The sequence below is a fragment of the Canis lupus genome, chromosome 32 (genome assembly GCF_003254725.2).
Source record: "Canis lupus dingo isolate Sandy chromosome 32, ASM325472v2, whole genome shotgun sequence".
Taxonomy (NCBI): Eukaryota; Metazoa; Chordata; class Mammalia; order Carnivora; family Canidae; genus Canis; species Canis lupus.
The window spans coordinates 7911630-7927730 of NC_064274.1; the positions used below are offsets into that span (position 1 = coordinate 7911630).

A 16101-nucleotide genomic window follows, 5' to 3' on the forward strand; every position below is an offset into this window, starting at 1 on the left:
TCTGTCTTTTGCCCACTCCCCCACCCTTTAACATCTGTTAATGATGGAGATTCACAGAACATTTTCTATGAAATGAAGCCATTTAAAAAAACTTTCATAAAGTCAAAGGTTTTGGGAAAAAAGGAGAAAAAGTCATTAAGTAAATACATCATTTCTGAGACCTGATGCTAAACGTGCCATCACTTCACATGAGTTATTTGGTGCATATAAAATTTACTCCATAGAATTACGGCCTTGACCAAAAAGTTTCATTTCTTTCCCATTATTAATTGGATCAGACTTCCTTTAATCATAATAAGATGACCACAATCATCTATTTTAGAGATAAGCAGATAATTTAGACCATCCATGAGTTCCAAACTTCTTAGATTCTACAATTACATATTTTAAGCAAGGGATATGTCTTTATAGGCACTGATAATACTAAATTATCCAATATTTGGAAGACAGATGATGCACACTGCCCATATGATGCTATTCTATATAAGCTATACAATTGCTTTCCTCCCATCTTTCCCCTTCCTTTTTTTCTCTTCCTCCCCTCTTTCTTCCTCTTTCTTCACCCCCTCTTTACCCCTTTTTCTTTTATCTCCTTTTTCTTCCTCCTCTACCTTCTTCTTCTCTCTGTCTCTCTCTAATACTTTCTACTACATTCTTCAAAATTTTTTATTGGAGAAAAACAATGCAGAAAATTATACAAATTGTAAGAGCTCACTTGGTAAATTCTTACAAAGTGAACTGCCTTCTGTAACCAGCATCCAGTTCAAGAATAAAACTATGTTAATATCTCAGAAATCTTCTGTCTCTTCCAAGTTTTTAAGCACTCTCCTCACCTCCTCCAAAAAAACCCTCATCTCTATTCTGATCTATAGCATATTGATTAGTCTTTTTTGTTTCTAAACTTTATATAAATGTACTCTTTATATGGTATGTACTTGTGATTGGCTTATTTTACTCAACATTATGTAGAATTTATCCATGTTGTTGCTTAGAACAGTAAGATATGTGATTAGAAAAAAAAATAACAGATTTAGGAAAACATTTCTTCATGCATTTTTTTTGTTTTCAAAGATTTTATTTATTTGAGAGAGAGAGAGAATGAGCAGGGGGGAGAAGCAGATGGAGAGGGAGAAGCAGACTCCCCATTGTGCAGGGAGCCCAATGTAGGGCTCCATCCCAGGACCACTAAGCCACCTGGGCTGCCCTAATACTATTTTTTATATGCTAAGAAACACTTCTTGAGTTCCAACCCTCTAATTACATGGCTGGTTTCTCACATAACCAGCACCCCTTCCTCTCCGAGTCACCTCATTAGCATAAACTTAGCTATGGCTAAAAGGGGCTTATTATAAGTAACAAAGGATGCTCCTTTCACCTCGGTGTCCAACGAAAGATGAATGGATAAAGAAGATGTGGTTTATGTATACAATGGAATATTCCTCAGCCATTAGAAACGACAAATACCCACCATTTGTTTCGACGTGGATGGAACTGGAGGGTATTATGCTGAGTGAAGTAAGTCAATCAGAAAAGGACAAACATTATATGGTCTCATTCATTTGGGGAATATAAAAAATAGTGAAAGGGAATAAAGGGGAAAGGAGAAAAAATGAGTGGGAAATATCAGAAAGGGAGACAGAACATGAGAGACTCCTAACTCTGGGAAAGGAACCAGGGAGGGTGGAAGGGGAGGTGGGCGGGGGGTGGGGGTGACTGGGTGATGGGCACTGAGGGGGGCACTTGATGGGATGAGCACTGGGTGTTATTCTATATGTTGGCAAATACAAGATAAATTTATATATAAAAAAAAAGAAGATGCTCTTTTCATTCCCATCGCTTAGCAAATTCCCCAAAAGTCTCCACCCCAAATTCCAAAGATTTTCGTAGCTCTGTGCCAGTAACCAGGGACAAAGACCAAATATATTTTTCTTATTGTATTGCAATGTCAAAAGACTTTTGTCCATTTTAAAATTAGCTTATCAATCAGTACTTATTGATTTTCAGGAATTCTTAATATATTTTGTTTATGAAGCATGTGACAAAAAATGTATGTTGCAAATGTCTTCTCCCATTTTGTGGTTTTTCTTTTCACTCTGCATTCCTAATAAAGTTTAATATATCAATATTTTCATTTTATGATTAGATTTTTTGGTTCTATTTGAGAAATCATTCCTTACCCTGAGTTCATGAAAATATTCACCTTTGCTAACTTCCAGAAACTTTATTGCTTTATTTTATTCTTGTAAAAGATTTTATTTATTTGAGAGAGAGAGAGAGAGTATGAGGAGCAGGAAGGCTAAGAGGGAGAGGGAGAAGTAAACTCCTCACTGAGCAGGGAGCCTGACTAGGAGCTTGATCCCAGGGCCCTGGGATCCTGACCTGAGCTGAAGGCAGATGGCTAACCAAATGAGCCTCCCAGCACCCGAAATTTTATTGTATTCTAATTCCCACAGTCTTCATTCCAATTTGGAATTGAATTTTGGAATGATGTAAGGTATAAGTCAAGATTTATGTGTAGATATCCAACTGACACAGCACAACTTATTGAAAAGACCATCTTTACACACTGCTGCATAGTTTGACTTTAACATAAATCAAGTTTTCATATATGTATAGGTATATTTCTAAACTATATTCTCTGTTTGGTCTATTTTGTCTAAATTTTCACCAAGAGAGTACATTGTTCAATTATTAGCTTGAAATATTCTTGATAACTTATAGTGTGAACACTCCAAATTGGAATCTTCTTCAATATTACCTTGGCTTTTCATGGGCTTTGCATTTCCTTTTTTTAATAAATTTATTTTTTATTGGTGTTCAATTTGCCAACATACAGAATAACACCCAGTGCTCATCCCATCAACTGCCCCCCTCAGTGCCTGTCACCCATTCACCCCCACCCCCCACTCTCCTCCCCTTCCACTAACCCTAGTTCGTTTCCCAGAGTTAGAAGTCTTTATGTTCTGTCTCCCTTTCTGATATTTCCCACACACTTCTTCTCCCTTCCCTTATATTCCCTTTCACTATTATTTATATTCCCCAAATGAATGAGAATATATAATGTTTGTCCTTCTCTGATTGACTTACTTCACTCAGCATAATACCCTCCAGTTCCATCCACGTTGAAGCAAATGGTGGGTATTCATCCTTTCTGATGGCTGAGTAACATTCCATCGTATACATAGACCACATCTTCTTTATCCATTCATCTTTCAATGGACACCGAGGCTCCTTCCACAGTTTGGCTATTGTGGACATTGCTGCTAGAAACATCGGGGTGCAGGTGTCCTGGCGTTTCACTGCATCTGTATCTTTGGGGTAAATCCCCAACAGTGCAATTGCTGGGTCCTAGGGCAGGTCTATTTTTAACTCTTTGAGGAACCTCCACACAGTTTTCCAGAGTGGCTGCACCAGTTCACATTCCCACCAACAGTGTAAGAGGGTTCCCCTTTCTCCGCATCCTCTCCAACATTTGTGGTTTCCTGCCTTGTTAATTTTCCCCATTCTCACTGGTGTGAGGTGGTATCTCATTGTGGTTTTGATTTGTATTTCCCTGATGGCAAGTGATGCAGAGCATTTTCTCATGTGCATGTTGGCCATGTCTATGTCTTCCTCTGTGAGATTTCTGTTCATGTCTTTTGCCCATTTCATGATTGGATTGTTTGTTTCTTTCCTGTTCAGTTTAATAAGTTCTTTATAGATCTTGGAAACTAGCCCTTTATCTGATAGGTCATTTGCAAATATCTTCTCCCATTCTGTAGGTTGTCTTTTAGTTTTGTTGACTGTATCCTTTGCTGTGCAAAAGCTTCTTATCTTGATGAAGTCCCAATACTTCATTTTTGCTTTTGTTTCTTTTGCCTTCATGGATGTATCTTGCAAGAAGTTACTGTGGCCGAGTTCAAAAAGGGTGTTGCCTGTGTTCTCCTCTAGGATTTTGATGGAATCTTGTCTCACATTTAGATCTTTTCATCCATTTTGAGTTTATCTTTGTGTCTGGTGCAAGAGAGTGGTCTAGTTTCATTCTTCTGCATGTGGATGTCCAATTTTCCCAGCACCGTTTATTGAAGAGACTGTCTTTCTTCCAATGGATAGTCTTTCCTCCTTTATCAAATATTAGTTGACCATAAAGTTCAGGGTCCACTTCTGGGTTCTCTATTCTGTCCCATTGATCTATATGTCTGTTTTTGTGCCAGTACCACACTGTCTTGATGACCACAGCTTTGTAGTACAACCTGAAATCTGGCATTGTGATGCCCCCAGATATGGTTTTCTTTTGTAAAATTCCCCTGGCTATTCGGAGTCTTTTCTGATTCCACACAAATCTTAAAATAATTTGTTCTAACTCTATGAAGAAAGTCCATGTATTTTGATAGGGATCGCATTAAACGTGTATATTGCCCTGGGTAACATTGACATTTTCACATTATTAATTCTGTCAATCCATGAGCATGGAATATTTTTCCATCTCTTTGTGTCTTCCTCACTTTCTTTCAGAAGTGTTCTATAGTTTTTAGGGTATAGATCCTTTACATCTTTGGTTAGGTTTATTCCTAGGTATCTTATGCTTTTGGGTGCAATTGTAAATGGGATTGACTCCTTAACTTCTCTTTCTTCAGTCTCATTGTTAGTGTATAGAAATGTCACTGATTTCTGGGCATTGATTTTGTATCCTGCCACGCTACCAAACTGCTGTATGAGTTCTAGCAATCTTGGAGTGGAGGCTTTTGGGTTTTCTATGTAGAGTATCATGTCATCGGCGAAGAGGGAGAGTTTGTTTTCTTCTTTGCCAATTTGAATGCCTTTAATGTCTTTTTGTTGTCTGATTGCTGAGGCTAGGACTTCCAGTACTATGTTGAACAGCAGTGGTGAGAGTGGACATCCCTGTCTTGTTCCTGATCTTAGGGAAAAGGCTCCCAGTGCTTCCCCATTGAGAATGATATTTGCTGTGGGCTTTTTGTAGATGGCTTCTAAGATGTTGAGAAATGTTCCCCCTATCCCTACACTCTGAAGAGTTTTGATCAGGAATGGATGCTGTATTTTGTCAAATGCTTTCTCTGCATCTAATGAGAGGATCATATGGTTCTTGGTTTTCTCTTGCTGATATGATGGATCACATTGATTGTTTTACGAGTGTTGAACCAGCCTTGTGTCCCGGGGATAAATCCTGCTTGGTCATGGTGAATAATCTTCTTAATGTACTGTTGGATCCTATTGGCTAGTATCTTGTTGAGAATTTTTGCATCCATGTTCATCAGGGATATTGGTCTGTAATTCTCCTTTTTGGTGGGGTCTTTGTCTGGTTTTGGAATTAAGGTGATGCTGGCCTCATAGAACGAATTTGGAAGTCCTCCATCTCTTTCTATCTTTCCAAACAGCTTTAGTAGAATAGGTATGATTTCTTCTTTAAACGTTTGATAGAATTCCCCTGGGAAGCCATCTGGCCCTGGACTTTTGTGTCTTGGGAGGTTTTTGATGACTGCTTCAATTTCCTCCATGGTTATTGGCCTGTTCAGGTTTTCTATTTCTTCCTGTTCCAGTTTTGGTAGTTTGTGGCTTTCCAGGAATGCGCACATTTCTTCTAGATTGCCTAATTTAGTGGCGTATAGCTGTTCATAATAGGTTTTTAAAATCGTTTGTATTTCCTTGGTGTTGGGAGTGATCTCTCCTTTCTCATTCATGATTTTATCAATTTGAGTCTTCTCTCTCTTTTTTTTAATAAGGCTGGCTAATGGTTTATGTATCTTATTAATTCTTTCAAAGAACCAACTCCTGGTTCTGTTGATCTGTTCCACAGTTCTGGTCTCGATTTCGTTGAGTTCTGCTCAAATCTTTATTAACTTTCTTCTTCTCCTGGGTGTAGGATCTATTTGATGGTTTTTCTCTAGCTCCTTTATGTGTAAGGTTAGCTTTTGTATTTAAGTTCTTTCCAGTTTTTGAATGGATGCTTGTATTGCGATGTATTTCCTCCTTAGGACTGCTTTTGCTGCATCCCAAAGATTTTGAATGGTTGTATCTTCATTCTCATTAGTTCCCATGAATCTTTTTAATTATTCCTTAATTTCATGGTTGACCCTTTCATCTTTTAGCAGGGTGGTCCTTAGCCTCCACTTGTTTGAGGTCCTTCCAAACTTCTTGTTGTGATTTAGTTCTAATTCAAGGCATTATGGTCTGAGAATATGCAGGGGACGATCCCAATCTTTTGGTATCAGTTCAGACCCAATTTGTGACCCAGTGTGTGGTCTATTCTGGAGAAAGTTCCATGTGCACTTGAGAAGAATGTGTATTCAGTTGAGTTTGGATGTAAAGATCTGTAGATATCTGTGAAATCCATCTGAGCCAGTGATTCATTTAAAGCTCTCGTTTCTTTGGAGATGTTGTGCTTAGAAGACCTATCGAGTATAGAAAGAGCTAGATTGAAGTCACCAAGTATAAGTGTATTATTATCTAAGTATTTCTTCACTTTGGTTATTAACTGATTGATATATTTGGCAGCTCCCATATTCGGGGCATATATATTGAGGATTGTTAAGTCTTCTTGTTGGATAGATCCTTTAAGTATGATATAGTGTCCCTCTTCGTCTCTCATTACAGTCTTCGGGGTAAATTTTAGTTTATCTGATATAAGGTGGCTACCCCTGCTTTCTTTTGAGGACCATTTGAATGGTAAATGGTTCTCCAACCTTTTATTTTCAGGCTGTAGGTGTCCTTCTGTCTAAAATGAGTCTCTTGTAGACAGCAAATAGATGGGTCCTGCTTTTTTATCCAGTCTGAAACCCTGCGCCTTTTGATGGGGTCATTAAGCCCGTTCACGTTCAGAGTTACTATTGAAAGGTATGAGTTTAGTGTCATCATGATATCTATTCAGTCCTTGCTTCTGTGGATTGTTCCACTGAACTTCTTCTTAAAGGGGAATTTTAAGAGTCCCCTTTAAAATTTCTTGCAGAGCTGGTTTGGAGGTCATGTATTCTTTCAGTTCCTGCCTGTCTTGGAAGCTCTTTATCTCTCCTTCCATTTTGAATGAGAGCCTTGCTGGATAAAGTATTCTTGGTTGCATGTTCTTCTCATTTAGGACCCTGAATATATCCTGCCAACCCTTTCTGGCCTGCCAGGTCTCTGTGGATAGGTCTGCTGTTACCCTAATACTCCTCCCCATAAAAGTCAGGGATTTCTTGTCTGTTGCTGCTTTAAGGATCTCTTTATCTTTGGAATTTGCAAGCTTAACTATTAAATGTCGAGGTGTTGAACGGTTTTTATTGATTTGGGGGGGGATCTCTCTATTTCCTGGATCTGAATGCCTGTTTCCCTTCCCAGATTAGAAAGTTTTCAGCTATGATTTGTTCAAATACATATTCTGGCCCTCTGTCCCTTTCGGCGCCCTCGGGAAAACCAATTAAACGTAGGTTTTTCTTCCTCAGGCTGTCGTTTATTTCCCTTAATCTATCTTCATGGTCTTTTAATTGTTTGTCTCTTTTTTCCTCAGTTTCCCTCTTTGCCATCAACTTGTCTTCTATGTCACTCATTCGTTCTTCCACCTCGTTAACCCTTGTTGTTAGGACTTCTAGTTTGGATTGCATCTCATTCAATTGATTTTTAATTTCTTCCTGATTGGATCTAAATTCTGCAGTCATGAAGTCTCTTGAGTCCTTTATGCTTTTTTCTAGAGCCACCAGTAGCTGTATAATAGTGTTTCTGAATTGGCTTTCTGACATTGAATTGTAATCCAGATTTTGTAACTCTGTGGGAGAGAGACTGTTTCTGATTCTTTCTTTTGAGGTGAGGTTTTCCTTCTAGTCATTTTGCTCAGTGCAGAGTGGCCAAAAACAAGTTGTATTGGGAAAAGGAGAAAAAGAGAGGAGAGAAAGAAGGAAAGAAAAGAGAAGAAGAAAAAAGAAAAAAGGAAGAAAAAAAGAAAAAAAAAGAGAAGAAAAAGAGAAAGAAAAAGAAAGAAAGGGAAAAAAAGGGGTGGGGGAAGCAAACAAATCAAAAAGAAAAAAAAAAAAAAAAAGGAAAAAAGAAAAAAAAAACACGGGGGAGTATCTTCTGATTCTGTATACTCTAAGTCCCTTGACTTCCCCTGGAACTGGTCCGTCTAGCTGGTCTTCTGGGGGAGGGGCCTGTTCTGCTGATTCTCAGGTGTGAGCACTTGGGGGAGCTGCTCTGCCCCTGCCTGGTGCAGGGCTCAGTGGGGGTTGTTTACCCCGTGAGGCCCCAGGAGGAACAACCGCAGTGGCGGGGCCAGCTCTGCAGCCCTGGAGTCAGCCCCTGCAGTACCTCCAGAGCTCTCCGTCTGCAGGGCCTGGAGGCTCCGGGCGGGGCCGCTGATCTGCTCTGCTCGGGGCAGGAGCGTCCTCGCTGTCCTGGGCCCTCCCGGCCTCTGCCTGTCCCGGGGGAGGCCGGATCCTGGGCTGTGTCCCGGCGCCCTGTGCTCCGAGGCCTGCGCTGTTGGATTCGCGCTCCCGCCCCGCAGCCCCCTCCGCGGAGCCGCCCCCGAGCCCCCCGAGCTGTTCCCGCCCCCCAGCCCCCTCCGAGGAGCAGCCGCCCCCGAGCCCCCCGAGCTGCTCCCGCCCCGCAGCCCCCTCCGCGGAGCCGCCCCCGAGCCCCTCCGAGCTGCTCCGGGTCCCGCCATGCGCGCTGCAGCCCTTAGGGAGCTCGGCGCACTCTCCCGGGGCGCAGGTGTCTGTTAGTGTCCCCGGGAGCCCGAGGGCATCCCCGCCCTCCTGGGTCCTGCTCCACCTCCCCGCGAGCCCCTTTCCGCCCGGGAAGGTCGGTGCAGCTCCTGCTCCTCCGGGACGGGGCTCTCCTGTCCTGGGGACACTCGACCCGGCCTCAGCCCGGCTCCTCGCGGGGCCCCTCCCCCTTGGAGGCCTTTTGTGTCTTTCTTTCTTTTTCCCCGTCTTCCTACCTTGATAGAAGCGCGAACTCTTCTCACTGTAGCATTCCAGCTGGTCTCTCTTTAAATCTCAGGCCGAATTCATAGATTTTCAGGATGATTTGAAAGTTATCTAGGTAATTTGGTGGGGACAGGTGACTTGGGGACCCTACTCTTCCGCCATCTCGCCCCTCCTTTCCGGGCTTTGCATTTCCATATAGAATTTAAAATAATCTTGTCAACCCACCATCTCTCACATCCAATTCTGAAATTTCAGTTGGGAATACAGTGGACCCATAGATCAGTTTGGGAAGATTGTACTATAGTATAGCTCTGGCTATTTAGCTCTTCTGAATCCTTTCCTCAGCTGAGATATGAAGTTATATGTATGGATATAAAAGTTTATAGAAGTATGAAGTGGAAAGCAAGATTATAATGTTGGCTCTTTAACATAAAATGTCTTAAGCATGGTATTTAAAAAAACACACCTCTTGTCTACAAAGACTTTTCTGACAATATGTCATTCATCCTCCTTCCTGCCCCAAATCTCATTGTATAAGCAGTTTTCAATAAAAGTGAGGTGATGAGATGGAGAGCGAGGAGACCTACTCAGATAGATTGTGACAAGGTTACAAATAGATTGTAACAGAGACTGATATTTCTCTATCCAGGATCAATGAGGACACCAGAATGGCTGTCCATTCTCCCTAGCCATGTTGCCTCAGGGTCTCTCCTCTCTATGTGACTTCACTAGCAAGGTAGTTGGACTCCTTACATGGTAGTTCCAGGCTTCCAAAAACAAATATGTTTTAATTACCTGCCTGCACAGGTATAATATGGAAGAGGACTCTATGAGGCTGTGAATACCTGGAAGCATGGTTCATTGGAGACCATCATTGGTCTCCAACTGCCAGAAGGGCTTTATCAGAATCCCTGGAGAAGTGTATGTCTTACTTGATTAAGAGAATTTTAACTAAAATAGTAAAGTATCTGGGAAAAGAGTAAAGTTATTTACTTTTATAATTAAAAAAACAATCAAAATACAATCAGACTAAACTTCTGTCTAGAGGAAAGATAGAAATTATAATGTACAATTCTCATCTTAGGTGTATGATCACTTAATCAGTCTTATGAGAATCTTGAGAAAGTCATGCTTTCGTTTTGTTTTGTTTTTTGAAGGGGAGCGGCACATCAAAGAACATGATGACATGTTTACCAACTAGCAATTAGGATATTAAAACAAAACTCTGATATGCTTACTTTCTCCACTCCAATTGAGGTTTGCATTCATGTTGACTTTTTGCTAAAGCAGTCTTTTACTATGTATTTTTATTAGATTAAAAAAACATAACGTGCTCAGGACTAATGCATATTTGCTTTCAGAAGTTCTTCTCTAAGACTTCTCCCTTCATCCTTACAAACATGTTCAAAGTTGAAATTTTTGCATTATTCTACAAAAGAACACATAGCTTTATTCAAATTTGATCCTACTTTCTTTTTGTGAACATCCAACTTATTCCCTTGATGCAGAATTAAAACAATAAAACTCCCATTAGTTTTCATATTCATTAATGATAACATCTAAAATTTCAGACCTTCCTTTAACTGGAAAATTTTCAAGGCCACTCCCCAGAGAAACTGCACAAGGTCATTGAGCTCCTCATTAAAGAGTCTGACCCTTGGGAAGGTGTGAAGAGGCATTCTTCCAAAGATGATATTTTCATTACCCCACATGGAGTTCTACTTCCATAAATAAAACAGCCTAACTTAAGTCAGGTCATTTGAAGCCAATCTCCTGACACTATAGGCTGTGCTAAACAGCATAAGAAGACATATGTATGATATAGCCAATATTTTGAATGAAAGAAATGTACTGAAAAAAGACTTTTAAAAGCACCTTAATAAACCTAGGAATGGTTAAGTGAAAAATTTGTTTGAAAATGGATTTCTCTTTTTTGAATAATAAATACTGAGTCACTTGATTCAGGCTCTAGTGAAATCTAAGATATAAATATTACTCATCTCTAAATCTCAAAAGCATAATTCATTGCCTGGCACTTAGAACATATTAATCAACATTTGAAGAATAAATGAATTAATCATTCAATCAATGAATATATTAGATGCCCTATAGTCTTCCTCCTTACCCCTCAACTGGAATCCTGGATGCTATGTGCTATCATCTTTATGTCTTGATTTGCTACAGCATAATATTGGAAACAGATTGTGACTCAATTCAGTAACTGAGCTCTGAAAAGCCTATGTTTTCTCTTGCCCCTTGCCTCCCAACTGTTATAGCCTAGATTCTGTGAAATGTTAGTGAATGATTTTCTTCAAGGCTAAATGGAAAGATGCTCCATTCTGTAGTCATAATTTGGCTCCTACCATCTTTTTCCACATTCAAAAAGACATAATAACCAAGAATGTTCAATAATTGATGAAAGACATGAACTCCTGGATTGTAGAAGCATAGTGAGCTCAGAGAAAAAAAAATAAAAATAAATCCAAGTGGAAGAGAAACTGTAAAACATTAAAACCAGATTAAAAAAGAAACTAATTCAATAAGAGAGAAAAGACAGATTCCTTTTAAAAATAATAAACTTCTCATCAGCAACATCAGAGGCCAAAGGACAATGAAATACTATCTTCTAAGTGTTAAACTATTAAGTAGGAGGGAGTGGAAAATAAAAATATTTGAAGAAATACACTGAAGATATTGCCCACACAAATATCCACTGTAAGTACTACCAAAGGATATACTTTAATAATAATTAAATCTGAGAGGAAAGAGTGGTTTGTGCGAAGCGATGTAACCAAATTGGTAAATATAATAAAAAACATTTGAAATAAGCATTGAATTTTTAAAAAAATAAGGACAAATTGGATGGTGTTTAAAACAAGAAAAGATCAAAATGATAGAAAACATGGAAATAGGAGTTGGTGATCAGAGTTAAAGGGATATAAGAGTTTTCTTGTTTGAAAGAAATATAGAGCTATTAGCTTTAGACTTTGTTAAAGCAAATATGTATTTTCATATGTATGTTCAAATTTTAGGGAAAGCCATGGAAATAACAGAATTATAAGATATAACTTCCAAATCAGTAGAGGGTGGTTGAGGAGATTTAAAAAAAATAAATGAATCTTGACAACACGGATGGACAGAGAGAGTATTATGCCAAGTAGAATGAGTCAGACAGAGAGAGACAAATACTTTATGATTTCACTCATATGTGAGTCTGAAAAACAAAACAAATGAACAAACAAAGAACTAAACAGACTCTTAAATACAGAGAACAAATGGGTGATTGCCAGAGAGAAGGTGGGGGAAAGATAGACAAAATAGATAAAGGGCATTAAGAGGTACAAACTTCCAGTTACAAAATACATAAATCACAGAAATGAAAAGTACAGCATAGGAGATATAACATGATTATGCTTATTTGGTAAGCTTTGAATAATGTATAGAATTGTCAAATCAGTATGTTGTACACCTGAAACTAATATAACATTGTATGCCAATTAAACTTCAATAAATAAGTAAAATGAACAATGGAATTTAAAATAAAAAGCATGGTATATAGAAAACACAAAATAAAATAATAGCAATATGCAAGATAAATCAATAATCATAATACGTGTAAACAAACTCAATGGTTAAGGAAAGACATTCAGACTGGATTTTATTATTTTTTTTTAAGATTTTATTTATTTCTTCATGAGAGACACAGAGAGAGAGAGAGGCAGAGACACAGGCAGAGAAAGAAGCAGGCTCCATGCAGGAACCCCAATGTGGGACTCAATCCCAGGACTCTGGGATCACGCCCTGAGCCAAAGGCAGGCGTTCAACTGTTGAGCCACCCAAGCGTCCTTCAGACTGGATTTTAAATGTAGTATGCTGTGCATAATTGACACTAGGTTTTCAAAAGAAATCTAAGTATATGATGTTTTAAGAGGACACATGTGGACACTGAAAGTTTGAAAATACAGTTATATAAATAGAGTTATCAGGAAAAAAGAAAAAAATGATGTATCCATTAAAAACACTAGAAAATTATAATGGTTGGGGTGCCTGGGTGGCTCAGTCAGTTAAGTGTCTGCCTTCAGCTCATGTCATGATCCTAAGATCCCGGGATCAAGTTCCCATTGGGCTGTCTTCTCAATGGGGAGTCTGCTTGTCCCTCTCCCTTTACCCCTCCCCCCTGCTAGTGCACACAAATGCGCTCTCTTTCTCTTTCAAATAAATAAAATCTTAAAAAGAAAAAGAAAAATTATAGAAGTTATTATAAATTATGATGAAGAGTCTTAATTTCATCATAAAAAAGAAAGTTACCAGAGAGACTTAAAACTCCTGAGCCTGTTAATCTTGCAATATATTAAGCAAAAAATTAGCATAATTATAAATAGAAACAAACACAAATACAGAATGGTATTAGGAGATTTGAACATAAGTCTTTCAGAAACCAAAAATAGGGTAGCCAAAAAGTAGTAAAAATATATAATATTCAAATGACATACAAGAAAAAACTTCTCTAATTTCTCTAGAAGGATTCTATCCAGAGTTATATATAAACCTACATATGGAAAATTGTCCTTAAAAATCTTTCTAAGCCATTAAGGATATCTCAAAAAATACCAAATAATTACTACAATTCTGAGCAATATACCTTTAGTATGATATAGTAAAACTAAAAATTAATTTAAAAAATGTTACATCAAAATTTGTGTGTTAAAGTTAAAATTATATTTAAGAAACAAATTTATAACTTTAAATATACATTAGAAAAAATGTAAAATTAATGAGCAAAGTACAATTTCAATGTAAGAATATTCATAGCAAACTAAACCTAAAGAATGTATATGAGAGGAAGTGTTTAAAATAAAGGCAGAAATTAATATAGTAGAAGATAAAATTCATTAAAAAACAAACAAACAAAAGACAGTTATTTGGAAAGATAAAAATAGCCAAATTCTGCCAAATGTGACCAAGCTGAGAGTGGCCAGAAGGGACAGTGTCAGGGAAAAGGAATCAATATTAGAAATGGAAAAGAGGACATACCCACAGATAAAAATAAAAATTATAATATAAAAGGCAATTAAGAATAATTTTATGCAACTAAATTTGAAAATGTGTGCAATATCTATAAATCTGTGAAAAAATGAAGAAAAAATTTTAAAAATTTTAAAAATGCAAAAATGACAAAATTTGTTCAGTAAGAAATTAAAACACTAAAATGACCTATACCCATTAAAGAAATCAGTCTCATCAAACTTGGCCCCAAGTAGAGGCAAAGAGCCCATACAATGTTACAAATTTTACCAAACTTCCAGGGGTAAAACCTGTACTTATATAGATTGTTTTTATGGTCTGAAAAATAAGAAAAGTTCTCCTAAATTTATGAATAAATATTTGTGAAACTTATTTTGTAAATGCTAACATGTACTTCATAAATAAACTGGAGTAGGAAAGTACCAGAAGAAAAATTTATAAGCTATTCTCAACTATAGAAGCAAAAATCCTAAGTAATGTAGTAGGTAATTACTTCAGTAATGTAGCTTTTATTTTATTTTATTTTTTAAGTAATAAATTTTTATTTAAGATATTTGACAAAGTTAATAAAATTTTTATTTAAGATATTTGACATGTGATTCCTTCTGCCGCCAATCACCATAGTTCCACCAAAGCCAGAGTGATGATCTTCAAAATAGCACTATTAAAACAAACTTTTGAAAAAAAAATAAATAAAATAAACAAAATAAAATAAAACAAACTTTTGTTCAATCCACAGCTGTCACTGTCCAGAGGTCTTCTTGGATCTCCACTTGAATATGGACATACTTCAAAAACTCCCCACTTTAAGTCCAGACACTGTTTTCAAGTGAAAAGCCTTAATATTCATATTCCTATCTCTTCCTTTTCAGACCATTCTATCCTCTGTTCCATGTTTTTGGATTTTGATGCTCTCTCTTTAGACGAAGCAGCTTCTTCAGTATATTCCTCTTGTCCTAAATACAGATTCATTTTCTTTGGTATTTCAGAACTTACTATGAATTCATTATTGTCCACCAGTTTGATATCACATCCATCATCATGTTCAAGAGTTGTTGCAGCCTCTTCCACTGTTTCTGACTCTTCGATAGGAGAGAGAGATCCATCATCATCCAAGTATTTGTATCTACGACTGTCAAAATCTTCCCTTTCTAAATCTTCACCAACATTCATTTGTTTCAAGGATTCCTTGAGATAGTATTCTTACTTCAATTTTTCAAGGTAGTTGAAAAATCCTCTTGCCACCGCTTGCTCAAAGCTTAAAATCTTTCTCCATGGTAATGGCTTTTTTACATTCTCAGATTCTAAAAATGGGAACCCAGATCCTTTGTCTTTAACTTGTTTCTTATTTATTTGGGAGCGTCTAGTGGTTTTTCTTCCTTCTGGTCTTCCCCTTGGTCTTCTTTTGGCTTATATTTCCTCTTTTTACATTTCTTTTTTTTTTAATCTTTCAAAAATAGCTTTTAAAGTCAGTGGTCTTGGTTCAAAAGAGGAGTCACTAGATGAATCCCTTGCTTCAACACCTCCAGATGAACGAACAAACTTTCTAATAGGGTTTCTTTGCCCCTGTTTTGGTGAGTAAGGGACACACTGAGTCTTAAATAAGCTGCTACCAGAAGAATTATCACTTTCATTGTCAATTTCTACAGCTGAATTAGATGCCATTATAGGTTGAGAAAATTCGTTACTTATCCTCCCCCAAGTCCTCTCCAAATTGTATTCACCACTTGTTTGCTTCAGAGTTCTCAACAACCACGCGGAAAGAAAACAGTAATGTAGCTTTTAAATAATTGTGACTAAAGAAAACTCATCTTGGGATTAAAATAATGATTTAACATTAAGAAATCTATTAAGCAAAAAATAAAAAATAAATCTAATAAGCAATTTAATAATTAACTGATTAAAAGTGAATTTATTTTCTCAATAAGTATGGAAAATTATGATATAAAATTCAGCAATTATTAAGATTGGGGAAAAAAAAGACTTATGCCCACAAGAAATTGAAGGGGGCTTCCCAAACCTCATAAAAGATATCCAGCAGAAAACTCTAATAAATTATCTTCAGTGACTGAATGTAAAGAATGTGCCCTTCAAAGTTAAGATAAAAGGAAATAAGCCCATTATCATTACTTCTATTTAATCTTGTACTAATCATAACAAAGCAAGAAAAAGAAATAAAAGATAT

General features: G+C 37.4%; 1 pseudogene; it reads right to left on the minus strand.

Moving 5' to 3' along the window:
• Positions 1–14469: 14469 nt before the first annotated feature.
• LOC118353121 (TATA box-binding protein-associated factor RNA polymerase I subunit D-like) lies at positions 14470–15679 on the minus strand (annotated as a pseudogene).
• Between the last annotated feature and the right edge of the window lie 422 nt (positions 15680–16101).